The sequence below is a fragment of the Dasypus novemcinctus genome, chromosome 20 (assembly GCF_030445035.2).
Source record: "Dasypus novemcinctus isolate mDasNov1 chromosome 20, mDasNov1.1.hap2, whole genome shotgun sequence".
Lineage (NCBI taxonomy): Eukaryota > Metazoa > Chordata > Mammalia > Cingulata > Dasypodidae > Dasypus > Dasypus novemcinctus.
Genome location: NC_080692.1, coordinates 49,694,429 through 49,710,734, shown reverse-complemented (window position 1 = coordinate 49,710,734; position 16,306 = coordinate 49,694,429). Strand labels below are relative to the sequence as shown.

The 16,306-nt window shown below is 41.2% G+C and overlaps 1 protein-coding gene across 10 annotated transcripts in view; it reads right to left on the bottom strand.

Moving 5' to 3' along the window:
- The window catches only part of CCDC91 (coiled-coil domain containing 91), a 316,675-nt gene that overhangs the window by 285,891 nt on the left and 14,478 nt on the right, over positions 1-16,306 (bottom strand). Inside the window, exon 3 of one of the 10 annotated variants that reach the window (XM_071210236.1) lies at positions 12,909-12,999. The exons of the other annotated variants lie outside the window; for them this stretch is intronic. The gene's annotated coding sequence lies outside the window, so the exon portion shown is untranslated. The remainder of the gene's footprint in view (positions 1-12,908; positions 13,000-16,306) is intronic. 10 annotated transcript variants of the gene reach the window in all.

The window sequence follows — 16,306 nt, the reverse complement described above, 5'->3', positions numbered from 1 at the left end:
ATTCATGGATTTGAAGACTAAATATTGTTAAGATGTCAAAACTACCCAAAGCAATTTATAGATTCATTGCAATCCCAATCAAAATGCCAACAACCTCCTTTGCAGTAATAAAAAAGATGATTATCAAATTTATAAGAAAGTGTTAGGGGCCCCAAATATCTAAAGTCTTCTTGAAAAAGAATAATGAAGTTGGAGGACTCACTTCCTGATCTTAAAATTTATTACAAAGTCACAGTAATCAAAACAGCCTGGTACTGGCACAAGGACAGACATACAGACCAATGAAATAGATGTGGAAGCTCAGAAATCAACCCTCATATTGATGGCCAACTGATTTTTGACAAGGTGGTTAAGACCACTCAGATGGGAAAGAATAGCCTCATCAACAAATGGTACTGGGAAAACTGGACTCCATCAGCAAAAAAATAAAAATTAAAGGGAGTAACCCCTATCTCACACCATACACAAAAATTAAATCAAAATGGATCAAAGACCTAAATAGAAGAGCTAGATCTATCAAATACCCAGAAAGAAATATAAGGAAGCATCTTCAGAACCTTGAGTTAGGTAATGGTTTCTTAGACTTTACGCCCAAAGCACAAGCAACAAAAGAAAAAATAAATAAATGGGATTCCAACAAAATTTAAAAAATTTGTTCCTTAAAGTTCTTTATCATGAAAGTAAAAATTCAATCTATACAATGGGAGAAAATATTTAGAAACCACATATCCAATAAAGGATTAATATCTGGTAGATATAAAGAAATCCTTCAATTTAACAACAAAAAGACAAACAACCCAATTAAAGAGTGGGCAAAAGACTTGAACAGATCTCTCTCCAAAGAAGATATACAAATGGACCGAAAGCACATGGAAGTTGTGCAACATCATTAATCATCAGGGAAATAAAAATCAAAACCATAACAAAATACCATTTCACACCCATTAGAATGGCTCCTATTAAAAAAAAAAAAAAGCAAGTGTTGGGGAACTTGAGGAGAAACAAAAAGACTCATTCATTACTGTTGGCAATGTAAAATAGCCACTATGGAAAACAGTTTGGCACTTAAAGCAGGGATTCTGGACAGATATGCGCACACCAGTGTCCATGGTGGCATTATTCAGTTACCTAAAGATGACAGCAACCCAAGGGTCCATCAACCAATGAATGGAAAATAAATGGATTATTATTCAGCTGTAAAAAGGAATATATCCTGATATATACAACAACACAGATGAACCTTGAAGACATCGTGTTTAATGAAATAAGCCAGACACAAAAGGGCAAATATTATATGACCTTACGGATTTGAAACAATTAGAATAAGCAAACTCAGAGAGAAGGAATCTAGTATAGAGGTTAGCAGGGGCTGAGGTGGGAAAAGGGAATGGGAAATTAAGGCTTAAATTGTACAGGGTTCCTATTTGAAATAATGGAAATGTTTTGGTAATAGATGGCGGTGATGGTAGCACAACATGAACAAATTAAAGGCACTGTAATACATATCTGCATGTGAATAAAAGGGGAAATGTTAGATTGTCTATATGGTAACAGAATGAAATTTTTTTTTTTAAGGAAAACCCATGGAACTACACAAATAGTGAAACCTAAGTTAAACCACGGACTTGAATAGTACAACTATAAACGTGCTATCATCAACTATAACAAATGTTCCACACCAGTATAAGGTATTGGTGATGGGGTGGTACATGGGACTCCTGTTTTCACACATGATTGTTCCATAAACCCACAACCTCTCTAATAAAGAAAAATAAGTGAAAGTGGAAATCACTGTCTACACGAGTAAGTTGGATATTTTATAACAATTTCATAAAGGCTAGTTGCTTAAAAAAATGATTGTCAATCATTCTAAATTAAATTAAAATTTAAAACAGTCTCTATTGGTACTACTTGACAACCATCTCATTATTGCAATTACGATTACTAAAAACTATTTCATATCTAGGTCACAACAGCACATTGTAAGTAACATCACTTTACAAAGATTCTTTGATCTATTAAACAATGACATAGTCAGAAACTTTCTTATCCACAATAAGGGGATGTCCTCTAACATTTCTCACCACACTATTCAAAAAGACTGAAGTGGATGGACTTCAAAAACTAATTAGTTGAGTCACAAAGAGTGTAAGTTGTAATATTCCATTTATATGAAGGTTAGGGAAAGGCAAAACTAACCTACGTAATAGAAAGAAGATGACTGGGCACCGGGAGGGGGAGGAGCGAGGTGGAATGGCACAGACCAGCTGGAAGGGAAACGAGGGCCTTCCCGGGGAGATGGGATTGTTTTTACCTTGGTTGGAGCATTATCATACGGGTAAACACGTATTTATTGGAATTCAACAAACTGCACCTCAGACCCACATGCTTCCCACTACATGTAAAATTACACATTCATTCTTAAAATGGCAGAAGGGGAAAGGAGACTCATGAAATTAGAGTCGCAATTAGTTCACAAGAGCCATCCCTGAAATATAACAATGGTATTTTTAAACCACCAGCATTATACACAGAGCATCTTATTCAAAGTTAACCTGCTAGTTGGTAGAACAAGGAAAGACTAAAACCAAGTTTCCCACTGTTCGGTAACAAAGATTACAAAGGTTCATTAAACATGACTACTTTTAAAACTCACAATCAAACAGCAAGATGATCTGAAAAGTCTAAATGCCTTTGCCTCCCTCAGTTTAGCCTTGTTTTTCCACCTAATTCCTCTCTCCTCCAGATCAGTTCAATCAAAATTTAATTCAATAAGCCTATGATACTTGTTCTTTTTAAGTTAGTATGTGAGGAGCTAAGTACTACAAAATACAAAGATGATTATATAGCAACCTCTACTATTCTCAAGGCATTTATAATCGAGTAGATGGTATCGTAAAAGTAAAAAAAGAGCTACAAGAAAAGACTTTATGGTACCTGCAATATTCAAACTGAAACCCAGTACAATTCACACCAATAGTCTAGAAACTGAAGAATCATTTTCAAGTAGGGCAAAAAAAGCAGTGAACAGATTATGATTTAGGCTTCTTCGAATATCTTTCCATTTTATTACCAGCACAAAAAATCTTCATAAATATCTCTGCATTTATGTGTTCCCAGGAAATTCTAGCATGCAAATACAAAATGTGTCTCCTGTGGTTATATAAATAAAAGAAAGAAAGTGCATGGTTATAAATCTATGGGTGAATGAGTAAAAGGATCCACCATAATTTCTAATAAACGGTATTAAGTTTGTTTCAACCCTTTGACCATCAATGTACCTGGCAGTGTATGGAAATCACAGATTTTGAACTTTTCTGGATTGAATTATCCTGCTTTAAAAATTGAAACTCTAAAATTAGAATTATGAAGTGACAGAAAGCATCACACTCTGAATTCTACTTACACAAAACCACATGGTTTTCAATGCCAACATCTGGGAAAATCACCACTGAAGGTAGCTGAGCCTGGATCAGGTTCACTTAGCTTAAAACCAGATGCAGACCTCAAATTACACGTGCCACCTCCAGTCTCTCATGTAACTGAAAGACAATAAATTCACCTAGACTTGTCTAAATTTGGTTACCATCATAGTACAACAATGGTCCTTTCCCAAAATACATTAGGAAAAAGTAGGGGAAAAAACATGCATATCTTCATTTAAGTACTACTGAAATTAAAAATTACTAGTATCAATCCTCCTAGAGAAAGTCCTTTAAATAAAATCAGGATATTCTGGATCTTGGAACACACCTGTCAATTTCAAAATATAAAGGACAAAAAACCCCACTAGCCTTTTAGCATATCAGGTTTTGGCACGCAATCTCAGAACTCTTCCCCAAAGAGCTGGTGGTGAGTGAAGAGGAACATGTTGTACAAGGATGTACAGATATTTCTCAGTCTGCCACTGATTTCCCCCCGTAAGTAACAAAATCAAAGAGAAGTCAACAAGAGTCTGTCTGCAACCATAAAATCACTTTACATTATTTGGCTTCAAAAGCTTGTACTCTATGGAAAGTCCACTTAAAATTTTACCTGGCAAGCACATGCTACAATATTTTGTTTGCCTTTTGAAGCCACCCCAGATTCCAAGCCACAGAGACAGGATTTCCAGTTTATTTCTCACAACCCACATGTACAAAACCCAAAATTACAACATAGAAAGATGTTGTTAAAATTCTGTACTAATAGTAAAGCAAAATAGTTCACCATAGAGCTCTATTTATCAGAGAATTTTTAAAGCCTCTAGCAGTGTCTAACCAAAGTATAAAATATTTCATCACCTAAGAACTCAGGTTCACCCCTGTACCCTAATGTAAGAGTTGTTTTTATTTGTGTGTTTAACAATAAAATCAAACCTAACCTGACTGGAACATTGCAACCTGAATAATTAGCGGCATGATTTCTTCAAAGGAATATGACACCGAATACTATCATTACTGCACAGTTGGGTAACACCGTATCTCCCATTCAATTCCTTGATGGAAATGAGTTTCATGCTTCTTTATAGGCACCAATTCAAGGTGACTTCAAGACAAGACTGTCAGTGTGCCACAACTTCAGAAACATCACAATGCAGCATGCAGTTTTGGCCCCCATACTGAATCCCACTGCGTCAACACGATGTCCATTCGCTGCCGCGCGGAATTCAAGCCCTGCAGCCTTCTCTCCTGTCCTGCACCAAAGGTTTAATACCGCGGAAAGCCAATACAGACACACAGCCACCAAGACCTTGGTCACCCAGGACACGTCAAGAATGAGACATTTTGGGTTAAGAAAGTTTTCTCATTTACACAGGGATAAATCCGGGAGATAGCCGGAGACCCCTTTTCCTTGCAACAGTTTAATAACTCTTAAAATGTGCTGGCCAAACTCCCTGCTGTAGGAAACAAAGTACAGAGAGTCCCCAAATTACACCTATCCTCTACATCTGAAAGGCCCCCCAGGGCGTGGGTACGTTCAGGGGACACGCTGAGGTTTCCCCCCCTCGCCCTCACCACTGCCAAGCCATGTTAAAGTGACACATGCCATTAGACTTCAAGATTCATCTCAGAGAGGAATAAAGAGATATTGAAAACCTAGGGAACTTCAGCTTTGATGAAAGTCAGAACATAGCAGAAAGCACAGGCATCTTCACCTATCTTAGGAGATGACTCCCCACAGGACCATGGAGGCCAGAGCAAGCTCCTTCTTCTTTTGGCCAGTTCAGTACCTTGGCCCACGCTTCCTCCAGCCAGGAGGGCAGGCAACTGACCAAAGCTGAGCTAAGGAACAAGGCACAGGGCCCAGGCCAGGATCATTAGGCCTGGGGGCAGGAAACTGACTCCACCAGGATGAATCGGGATCTTTCCTAGAGATATTTCCAACTGGAGGCAGAAGGGAAAACACTCCTCTCTCTGATCCCAACAGTCGCCTCATGTACTGAGTCCTGAGGCCAAACGCCTTGCCCCGTCGTCCTCACACGGGCCAGCTCAGGCCCGCGTCAGAACCTGCGCCCGAGCATCCTGGAGTCCCCTCCTCCGCCTCCTCCCTGCTCTTCCCTGGATGCAGATCTGAGCTGGGCAGAGGCACCTTCGGGTCACTCTATTTTAATTCTCTGCCTAACACCTACCACTGTAACACATTTCTTTTTAATATTCACTGCTGAAGCCCCAGCCCCTAAAACAGTGGCCGGCCCAGAGTAGGCACTCCAGGCACAAGTGCTGAGTGCCGAGGTCTGTCAAGGACTGAGCCCAGAGCCTGCAGTGGCTAGGGCCCGAGGCCCAAGGAAGAGGCCTGTCTGGAGAAGGAAGCCCTGAAGGACAGAGAAGCAAAAAATTATTTGGCTCAACTGATAAGGCATCTGCCTACCACATGGGAGGCCCAGGGTTCAAACCCAGAGCCTCGTGACCTATGTGGTGAGCTGGCCCATGCGCAGTGCTGATACGCGCAAGGAGTGCTGTGCCATACAGGGGCGTCCCCCGCGTAGGGGAGCCCCATGCGCAAGGATTGTGCCCCCCAAGGAAAGCCACCCAGCACAAAAATAGTGCAGCCTGCCCAGGAGTGCTGTCACACACACAGAGAGCTGATGCAGCAAGATGATGCAACAAAAAGAGACACGGATTCCCAGTGCCACTGGCAAGAATGCAAGCGGACACAGAAGAACGGACAGCGAATGGACACAGAGAGCAGACAACTGGGGAGCGGGGAGAGAAATAAATAAAAAATAAATCTTTTTTTTTAAAAAGTAAAACGCATCCCTCCCTTACCCATGCTCGTTTGGGGACCTATATGTCAGGGCTCTTTAACGGGGCCACCCTGGTGCAGGCGGTGGCAAAAGCCCATCATCAAAGTGTGACAAGAAAATACTACAACACAGGATTTGGCGTTATCCTTCGAAAAGTTCCGTATTTGTGTTCTTACAAAGTGCGTATTTTTATAATTACATACGTTTACAATGCATAAAGAGATAAATAAATATACCTAGATTAGACAGGCAGTCTTGAAAATGTCTTCCTGATAGACATGAATGATCACAGAAGTCTGGAGAGTACCAATGTCAATGAACAAATTTGTTTTCCTTAAGCTAGCTTGTTTCAGGTTTCTTTTATTTCCAACCAAGAGACTTCTGAAACCTGTTTCATGAATGCTTGATGTTCAAAACCTTAAAAAATGCTTACTATACAGTGTATTAGTCAGGCAAAGGGGTGCTGATACAAAGTACCAGAAATCCATTGGCTTTTATAAAGGGTATTTTTTGGGGGTAGGAGCTCACAGTTAAAGGCCCTAAAAAGTCCAAATTGAATCAGAGCCCTAATCTTAACATAATTTAATCAGACATCTCAGCTGAATGTAAAGCCCAGAGGAGCATACCAGTTTACAAACATGATCTACATCTCTTTTTGGAATTCATAAATAATATCAAACTGCCACATACAGCCTAATTCTTTGTGGCTCCAGAAAGTAGAACAATGAAAGCTAAATGCAGATAGGTTTCACATCTATGTAAAAATAAACTTCAAAAATTTAGACCTACCCAAAAATAATCATCATTTCTCTAAGTATAAACATTCTGCTAATGGACGTGCTCAAGTAAAAGCCTCATGAGCACCTGCAGAAGCTTAGACATGATTTCTGAACTAGCAAGGTAATGCATGTAGCAAACACTGAGTGACTAAGGGCTAGGGATATAACGATGAATTAAGTTTGATGCGTGTTCTCTTGGAGGGCACAGTTTAATAGAAAGACAGACCTGCACACATGTAATTACAATATAGCACATGTATCTATGCACATAGTAGAGTGACAACAGAGGAAGGTGATTATTTACTCTGTATGGGTTATATACACATACTGTCACTGCATACAAATAGTATGGCAAACCCACAATACCACAAATAATTTGGAATTGTTGGGTGATAACTTGCCTACAGTGGGAGAATATCCACAAATGAAAACTGCTGGATATGGGTTAGGAGCCAAATTATGAAGGGTCTTATATGAAATGCTAAGAAGTTTGGAAGGAGCCACAGAATAATAAAAATGACTATTTTTTTACAAAGCATTCGTTTGTACCAGCCACATATTTAAACTCCTTAGACAGAGCATCACATTTAATCTTGGAAAATGCCTATGATTGTCTTCATGTTTTCAGTAAGAAAACAGGCTACAGAGGCCACATGATTTGCCGATGTCACAGTTAAATTAGTAGCGGAGACAGCACTCACTGAGGGGCTGTGAGAGAAGAGCGAGATATGGAGTATTTTGAATAAATGACATATTTTAGAAAAATAGCTATGTGGCAAACTGGAGAAAGACATAAAAGTAGAACAGGCTAGTTCTAGGAAACTCATTGCAATAATCAAATATAAAAATCCAAATGAGAGGTACTGAGGGAAGGAGATTAAGGGAATATGAAAAAGTAAACTAAGGCATTCCACTGTTGGAGATGAGGCATAAGATGATTATTGTGGGCTTAGGCAATATGGACATATTTAGTTTGAGGTTTCAACAAAAGAAAAGACCAAAGGGAAAAGGTCCAATAGGAAGCTGAGTAGAAAGGTAGAGCTCAAAAGAGGGGTAAAAAATCTTGCTAGGATAAACATATTTAGAAATTATCAATATATATACAGCAATTAAAAGCTCAGGCCAACGTATTAAACAAACGTCCATGAGTCCATACTGACATAGCTGGCTGAATAAACAGAGGAGGAAGGACAGACAAACAACGCAGAAGATTTCCATGTAATTATGTAGCTGCTCTGCCCTCATGGAGGTGCAGCCTAACTCCTCATTAACTGTTTGTTACCCACAATGACTCCCTTCTAAAGAGCACATTCCAGAAAGGGGGATGAAAAGAGTAACTGCTGTGGAGAAGACCCATAGCCCAATGCAGCCAGAGGAGGGATCACGCTGACAACATGAGCCCTTCGCACAGTGAGCTAGGAATGCAGCTTCCCTCTGTGACCTCCTCCCCAAAACCCACACCCAGCACAAGCATGAGATACAGACAAATCCCAACCGGGGACACGCTACAGAATCCCCGGCCAGTGCTCCACACGTGCGGGCTTGTCCACAGGAGAGCCTGAGAAACTGCGCCGCAAAGAGAAGGCGACGAAGGCATGAGCACAAGACGTAAGGCGGGATCCTGGACGGGATTCCAGAACAAGGGTATCAGGTTAAAAAGGAAGGAAATACCGTCAAGTATAGACTCTAATGACTGTTTTAGTACTAGGTCACTGTTAGCACATCTAACAAGGTAAAATATTAATAAAAGGGAAGACTGGATGTGAGGTATATGGAAACACTCTGTATTACCTTCACAATTTTTCCAGAAATCTAAAACTGTTCTCAATATAAAAAGCTAAAATTTTTTTTTTAATCTGGCCAAGCACAAAACTGTAGGAAAAGAAGATCCGTATTAAATGGACAATTTAAAGCACGGCCTCAAACAGGTATTTGCACACCAGTGTTCAGAGCGGCGTCATTCACAACTGCCGAAAGATGGAAGCAACCCAAGGGCCCATCAAACAATGAATGGATAAATAAAATGTGGTAGATACATAGGATGGAATATCATTCAGCCTTAAAAAGGAATGGAATTCTGATACGTGCAACAACGTGGACAAGCCTTGAAAACATCATGTTGAGGGAAATAAGCCAGACACAAAGGGACAAATACTGCATGATCCCATGAAATGAAATAATTAGATTAAGCAAATTCATAGCATCAGAAGCTAAAATATAAGTTACCAGGGTCTGGGGTAGGGGTATGAAGTGGGAAGTTAATGCCTAAATTTCACGGAGTTTCTATTTGGGATGATGGCAAAGTTTTGGTAATGGCTAGCAGTACTGGTAGCACAGCACTGTGATGTAATTAAGAGCACCGAATCATATAGGACAGTGTGGTTAAAAGGGGAAATTTTAGGTTGTATATATATGTTACTACAACAAAAAATTTTTAAAAACAAATATAAGACTGTACAACACAAACAGGGAACTCTAATGTAATTGACTACAGCTAATGGTACCATTATAATATTACTCTTTAATCAATTATAACAAATGTTCCACACTTCCACAAGGTGATAATAAGGGGGATTAGTGGGGGTGGGTACATGGGAATTCTGTATTTCCTGAATGATTTTTCTGTAAACCTACAACTTCTCTATCATATATATATCTATACATATATATGATTTATATGAATATAAATCAGTAAAGAAACTTAGAAGGAATGGTCAGCAATTCAAAAAGACAGAATGCTGTCCTAGAAGTCATAAGGAAAAAGAAAGTGTACAAGGCTGGAAACAGGTTTAATATAATAATAGAGATCAAGGTAAGTAGGAATGAACAGAATCCACCGGATTTAAGAGGTCACTGGTAAAATGAATAAGTTCCGTAAAGCTGCAAAAAGATAAACCAGTGTTTCATGATGCCTTGAGAGCCGTAATTTTATGTTTCTCCCAGTCACAAGTCTATGAGATTCTCTCAGGCACAAATCTATTAAAATCGAGATTCTCCTAGTTTTAAATCTATTGAAAGTTTTCCCTTTTCCTTGAATTGATATCCATTTAGTTGCCAAAACCTCTTACCAAATCTTTTTCCTTAGTACAAAATATAAGGAGATGATTCAGATCGAATACCTTCATCTGGAAATAACAGAGAATTCCAAAATCAAACTGACTTAATCGATGAGGAAATACTGAAGCAGGAGCTCGTGTACAAGAGTCCCAAGGAGGGCAGGCTCCGAGCACTGCAAGCAGAGCTCGGCTCTTCGGTCACTTCCTGGACCCCACCTCCTCCACATGGCTTCATCTATGAGCTGGGAGCAAAATGACCAAACACAGAGACTGTCATCTGCTCATCCCAGAACCTGTCACTAACAAAGAAAGGGAACTGCCAGATATCACCTGGACTTACCAGAAACAATTATTTTCCCAGGCCTCAGCCCCCTTCCCATGAGCCGTGGGAAAGGCGGGTCCGTGCCTGAGCTAGAGGGTCTCTTCAGCAGGCAGAGAGGAAGGCATCAAAGCTCAGTGGGCACTTGACGGCAGCCAGCACAGGAAGTCCTGGTCTACATGTTTTCCCAGCTTGAGAACTTTTCAAAATTACTTCAATACAATGAGAAACAGGCTTGAACAAAATAAGGGCTATACAGTTTCCTTCTCAAATAACCAAATGATAACCTCACAGACCATCAGCACCATTTTACAGGTGGAGGGGGGCAAATGTGGTATGAATTTGTCAACTTTCTCTCCTCACTCAGACTTACACTGCAACAATAAAACATATTTGAATTTTTTTAACCGAGAACCCTATCATGCTTCATACTTGAAACTCTAATTTTGTTGAGGATAAGAAGGCCAGCAGCTCCACGGTCCTGGAAAGAACACGGGACGTGCAGCCTCACCCTACCTCCCCACCAGATCACAGATCACTAGACCGCAGAGAGTCGCCCAGTCATCAGGTCTCAGCTTCCTCCTCGGGTTACAACGTTCTGAAGGCAATATCCAAGTCCTCTTCATGGTTAATTGCTAATTCTGAATAATGTTCACTTGCTAATGGAAAATTTCTCCAGTCTATTTAAAGTTCTAATTCTGAGTTAGCCAAATCCTAAAGATCCCTTCTGAGACTATGGGCTGATGACACATGAAGCTTTTTCCTACAAAACTTGAATTTCACGAAAACCTTCACTGTAGCCAGAAATATAAATAGCATGATGTTATGATGTTACGACTTCTTTTTTTTTTTCTTTTTTTTAAAGATTTATTTTTATTTATTTAATTCCCCTCCCCTCCCCCGGTTGTCTGTTTTCTGTGTCTTTTTGTTTCTTTGTCCGCTTCTATTTGTCGTCACCGGCATGGGAAGTGTGTCACCAGCACGGGAAGTGTTGCGCGCATCAGCATTGCGCATGGGCCAGCTCCACGCAGGTCAAGGAGGCCCGGGGTTTGAACCGCGGGCCTCCCATGTGGTAGACGGACGCCCTAACCACTGGGCCAAAGTCCGTTTCCCTGATGTTACGACTTCTGAAATAACTCAAGAATTTAATTCAGTTTCTCTTTAAACCCAAATTCATTATTATTAAAAGGCTGCAGTATACCTACAGAAGCAAACCCTCACTGCTGGACAGGAGAATGGAAAATGACAGAAGTTTAACCACTTTGAAATTCAATTAAAGACAAGATTTCTAACCACTGAGCCTAAATGAGGAAGAAGATGGAAATCAAAGCACAATGAGGAAGCTGGAATGCAACTCATAATCAGAAATGGAAATTTCCATCAAGAGTGAGAAAGGGGAGGGGAAAATACCCCCCCACAAAGAAGTGTATAAGCCTGAAGAAATCAAATCAAAATGTCTCATGAGTCTCCTGTAAAGGCTGTTGATAAACCCGAAATGGGCAAAAATAATTTTTAAAAACAGGTTGCTGACGGTGAGAAACAGGAGAAGAAACCATTACTAGGCCCTGTAGGGGCCTCAGCCTGATCGACTTTGGCAAACCAGACCCCAAACCATGCGGGAGGGCGCTGGATGAAACCCGGCCGCCAGCCAACGGCATCATGACCTGGAGTTGGTTCTTCTCAAAATTATTAATAATGAAAAATACTTACACAGGATACACATGATTGCCAGGAAAAAAAATGCACTTCTTTGAAACAGCTTTTAAAACAACAAACCACCCGCAGAAACCACATGGGCACAAAATGAAAAGATCTGGTCATCGATTCGAGGCGCACTGAAGCCCCCCGAGGGCAAGGCTCGGCTGCAGGCTCTTTCTGGGACAAGCAGGCTCCCCATGAAAATAACTGACTCGGACCGACCGAGGGAGAGAGCCAACAGAGCTCCACAGGCTGGCGTTTCAAAAAAAACCGCATCTCCCAAGGAGGGCCCTCCAGTTCTAAGGAGCACCTGCTTCTCTGAAGAAGACAGTTCTTTTCCTCAGTGTGAGAACCTAGATGAAGCTTAAAAATGGGCTCTCAAAATGGATAAAACCTGAAACTGCTTTACATTACAATATTGACGATGTGTAAGTTCACACGTCTTGGAACTGTCAATTCAAATACCAAAAGCCCCACTATGCGTGAGAGCATCATCAGTACATTATGAGTCTCAGTTTATCAAGTCATATAATATACCCTAATGAAGTGCTACACCAAATAGAAGAACGTACATAGAAGAAAGACTATTGCTCAGCAGACAGACAAAGGAGAAGGCAGGGACTTGCAGTGGAACTCTAGAAGCTGTGCCAGGTCCACCGAAGAGAGTAAAGACCCAGGAAACAGCAGTCAAGGGAAACCAAAATCAGAGTCAAACGCCATCTCCCACATAACATTACCTAGGGTAAAACACAAAGGCCACGGAAAGACCTCGTGTGTTTATGGAGCCGTCACAGAGGGACCAGATATGCCACCAGCAAATAGAAACTTACTGTGATCACGAGCATCACAAAAAGGCCACCAGCTCCTCTAACAGAGGGAGGAAAAAAGGTTTTGTTTGCCATCACCTATATTATATTGTCTCTGCAAAAGATAAAAAAATAAAAATATAAAAACCCAGCTGCATACAAGAGCTAAAAATTTTAGTTCACATTTATCTATATACATACTCTTCACCGTGCTTTCAATTTCCTGTCACAATGCCATAAAAATGTTTTCCCTCATTTTGGTGGTGACTTTTCCCTTGGATCGACAGGCAAAAGCTCAGTTTGTCAGAACCTGCATAACCTTGAAGAACACATTTAAATTCCAGGAGAAAGAGAGGAAGAATGGGGAAAAAAGACGAGACTCCAAAAAAGCTATTTTAAATTGTACATATCTGAAGTCCTCGTCCTTCAAAGACGGTGTCACTGGCGGAATTTGTTACCAGACGCACGAATCTAAGAAGAGCAAAGCTTCAGGAGCCATCCAACTGCAACTGGAACAGTCCTGCAAACTGCGGTTCCAGCATGATGACAAAGACGGTAATGCCAAGGCAGGAGCCCGGGGCTCCTCACCTGCAGACCCCACCCTGACCTGAAGACAGAACCAGGGTCGGAGGAGGAAGAGGAAACCACACGACTGTTCTGAGGACGTCTAACTAAACTGGACAGAATTTGTGCAACAGATCCTCACACTGTGGTGAAATAGCTGTACGTTTTCTAAATAGCTACTCGGTGAGCACAGAGCTCTATGATGGATATAGAAATGGAGATGTCTAGCTTCTCCAGGTTTAGGAAAGGGAGGAAGTGATGTGCCTGAGTCAGAGAACTTTGATGTATATTCCTACCATGCAGATTTTATGCAACGATTTAATGGCAGGTTGAGTGGAGAGGTTTTACTTTTCATATTAAAATAAATGTTGATAAAGTAGAATAAAAGATAAACAGAGTAAACAAAAAAATAAAAACACACTTTTCCTACATCTTACCCGTCCATGACTTACTCGCAGTCGTCTTCACCACCAGCCACCCCCCGAGTCGCCTTTATTTTCTGCACTATGGTTTCTTAAAAGAAAAAGCATGGAATAGGCTGGAGGAAATTATCATCTACAGTATACGGATAGCATTTCATTATCAACCAAAAGGGAAACACAGGGACTAGATTTAACTTCCCCACCTAAAATAACTAGAAAACCAGATAAAATACACGAAATAATGATTTTCAGGCACTGGGCAAAAAGCAGAATAGAACTGTGGTTCCAGAGGAAAAGGAAACAAAGTCAGCATGGACCTGCCCCCAGCTCATAGCCTGGAGCCAGCTCCGTGCCACTCACAGGAGAGAAGAACCCAAGCCAAGCTGAGCTCTCCATGAGCTGAGAGCTTCCAAGGCAACTAGAATGTGCAGGGCCAAGTCGCCAAGAGGAAGAAAACTACTGCTTCTCTCCTTCGCCCCATGGGACTTCCATAATGAGCACAGGTGCGCTTGACGGTGTCCAGGAGGCCTGTTAGGCTATTTCTGCTTTTTCTAATTCCTCTTCCTTTCTGCTCCTCAGTCTGACTCATTTCAATTGTCTTGTCCTCAGGTTTGCCGATTCTTTCTTCTACCAGTTCCGATCTGGTCTTGAAACTCTTCTGGGCATTTTCAATTACAGTTATTGCGGTTTTCAACTCCAGTAGTTGTTTGGTTCCTTTTTAAAATTTCCATCTCTTTGCTGAGCTTCTCATATTGCTCATTTATTGTTTCCCTGATATCCTTTAGTCCTTTCTCTGTGTTTTCCTTCATCTCCTTGAGCATACTGAAGATCATTTTTTTTTTCAAGTCTTTTTTCCAGTATGCCACAGTCTGGTCTTCTTTTCTGAAATTTTTAATATTTTCTAAATTTGTATCCTCTTCCTTCGGATGGGCCATCTTTTCCTGAATCTTTGCTTGTCTTGTAATCTTTTCTTTTACACTGTACATTTTAATATTTTTTCATCTTAACTCTGGGATTTAGTCCCTGAGCTGTGTGTTTCTTGAGTTTGTACCCCCAGATTTAGTTCCTGAACTGTATGTTTCTTGAGTTTGTATCCAGGTAGTGACATGAAAGAGATTTTCTTAAATCTCTTTTTTAAAAAACAACAGAAAAAGAAGACTTTCACAGCCTTGGCAAATTGGTTTTGCGCTGGCTGGTGCTCTTCTTCAGAGTGCAGCCCTCCTATCAAGAAGGTCAGCCCAAGACGAATGCAGGGTCCTCCCTGGGTTTTCTGAGGCCTGTGTCTTATGCTGGGTTTATGCTTGCTAGGAGTCTTTTGGAGTTTCCCGTTTATAGGAACTTAAATGTCCCCTCTACTCCCTAGGAAACAGGCCTTTTCCCTTTCCCATGTGTTCCTGGCAGGACTTAAAGCAGGTAAGCCTTTCTCCAGGCTGCCCAACTCAATTGTTTCTTATACCACTTTCCTCATCCCAAGCTGCTTTTGCCTAGAGGGCAAATCTGGGGTATGGCGGGTGGTGGGGTGGGTGGGAGGGGCAAGCTAGAGAGGAATTTCCTAGGGCAGTCTCTCCCAGCTGGAAGGAGGCCAGGGACCTACAGAGGAAGTGCCCGCCAATTCCACACTGCTCTGGGGAGGAAGAGAAGGAGGAGCTATCGAGGGTGCCTGGGGATTCTCCTATGGCTATATGAGGTTGCAACTTCCTTCCTAAGCACTTCCCCAGTAAATGCAGCCCTGTAACTGTATAGCATAGTTTTGAGGAAGGGTACAGTCTTTAGGACTCCTCTGCCACCTTTGCCTGGGGTGGGCTGCAAAAATGCCGCCCCTCAAAGCAGGGCCCCCAGCAATCTGAAGTAGCTGATCAAAAGCAGTGGTCAGAGAAGTGGACATAGACCCCTGGATCTTGGGGAATTAGGTCTTTATATCCCACTCGAGCACAAGGAAACAGAGTTGAGGATCTCACAGCTGCCTGCCGCAATGCTGGGGATGGGTGACAGCAGATGCTGCAATGAGGGGGCAATTCACCACCATCCTCCATCATTTACCCACCTCTTCCTCCTTCTCTTCCCTGAATATACTACTGGGCTCCAGGGTTTTAAAATAGTTGATCCAGACATTTTCTGGCTGTTTATCAGTCATTCTGGTGCATAATTGGTCTTTAATTTATTGACTTCAACACTTCATATAATTGAAGGGGGAGGGATCTAAAGTCTACCTGCAACTCTATGGATAAAAGAATGACATCCAGTTAGCTAAAAATTGTTATTTCAGAAAATTTCATTTAAAATTTCCAAGAGATACCTGCAACTAAAATATATACAACCAGCTAGAGATTGTGGGAAGGTGGCAAAACAGGGAGCGCCAAGACTCAATTCTTCCATCAGAACTATGAAACAGGCAGGAGCTCTCTGAGGCAACTAATTTGACACTCTGGAGGGCAG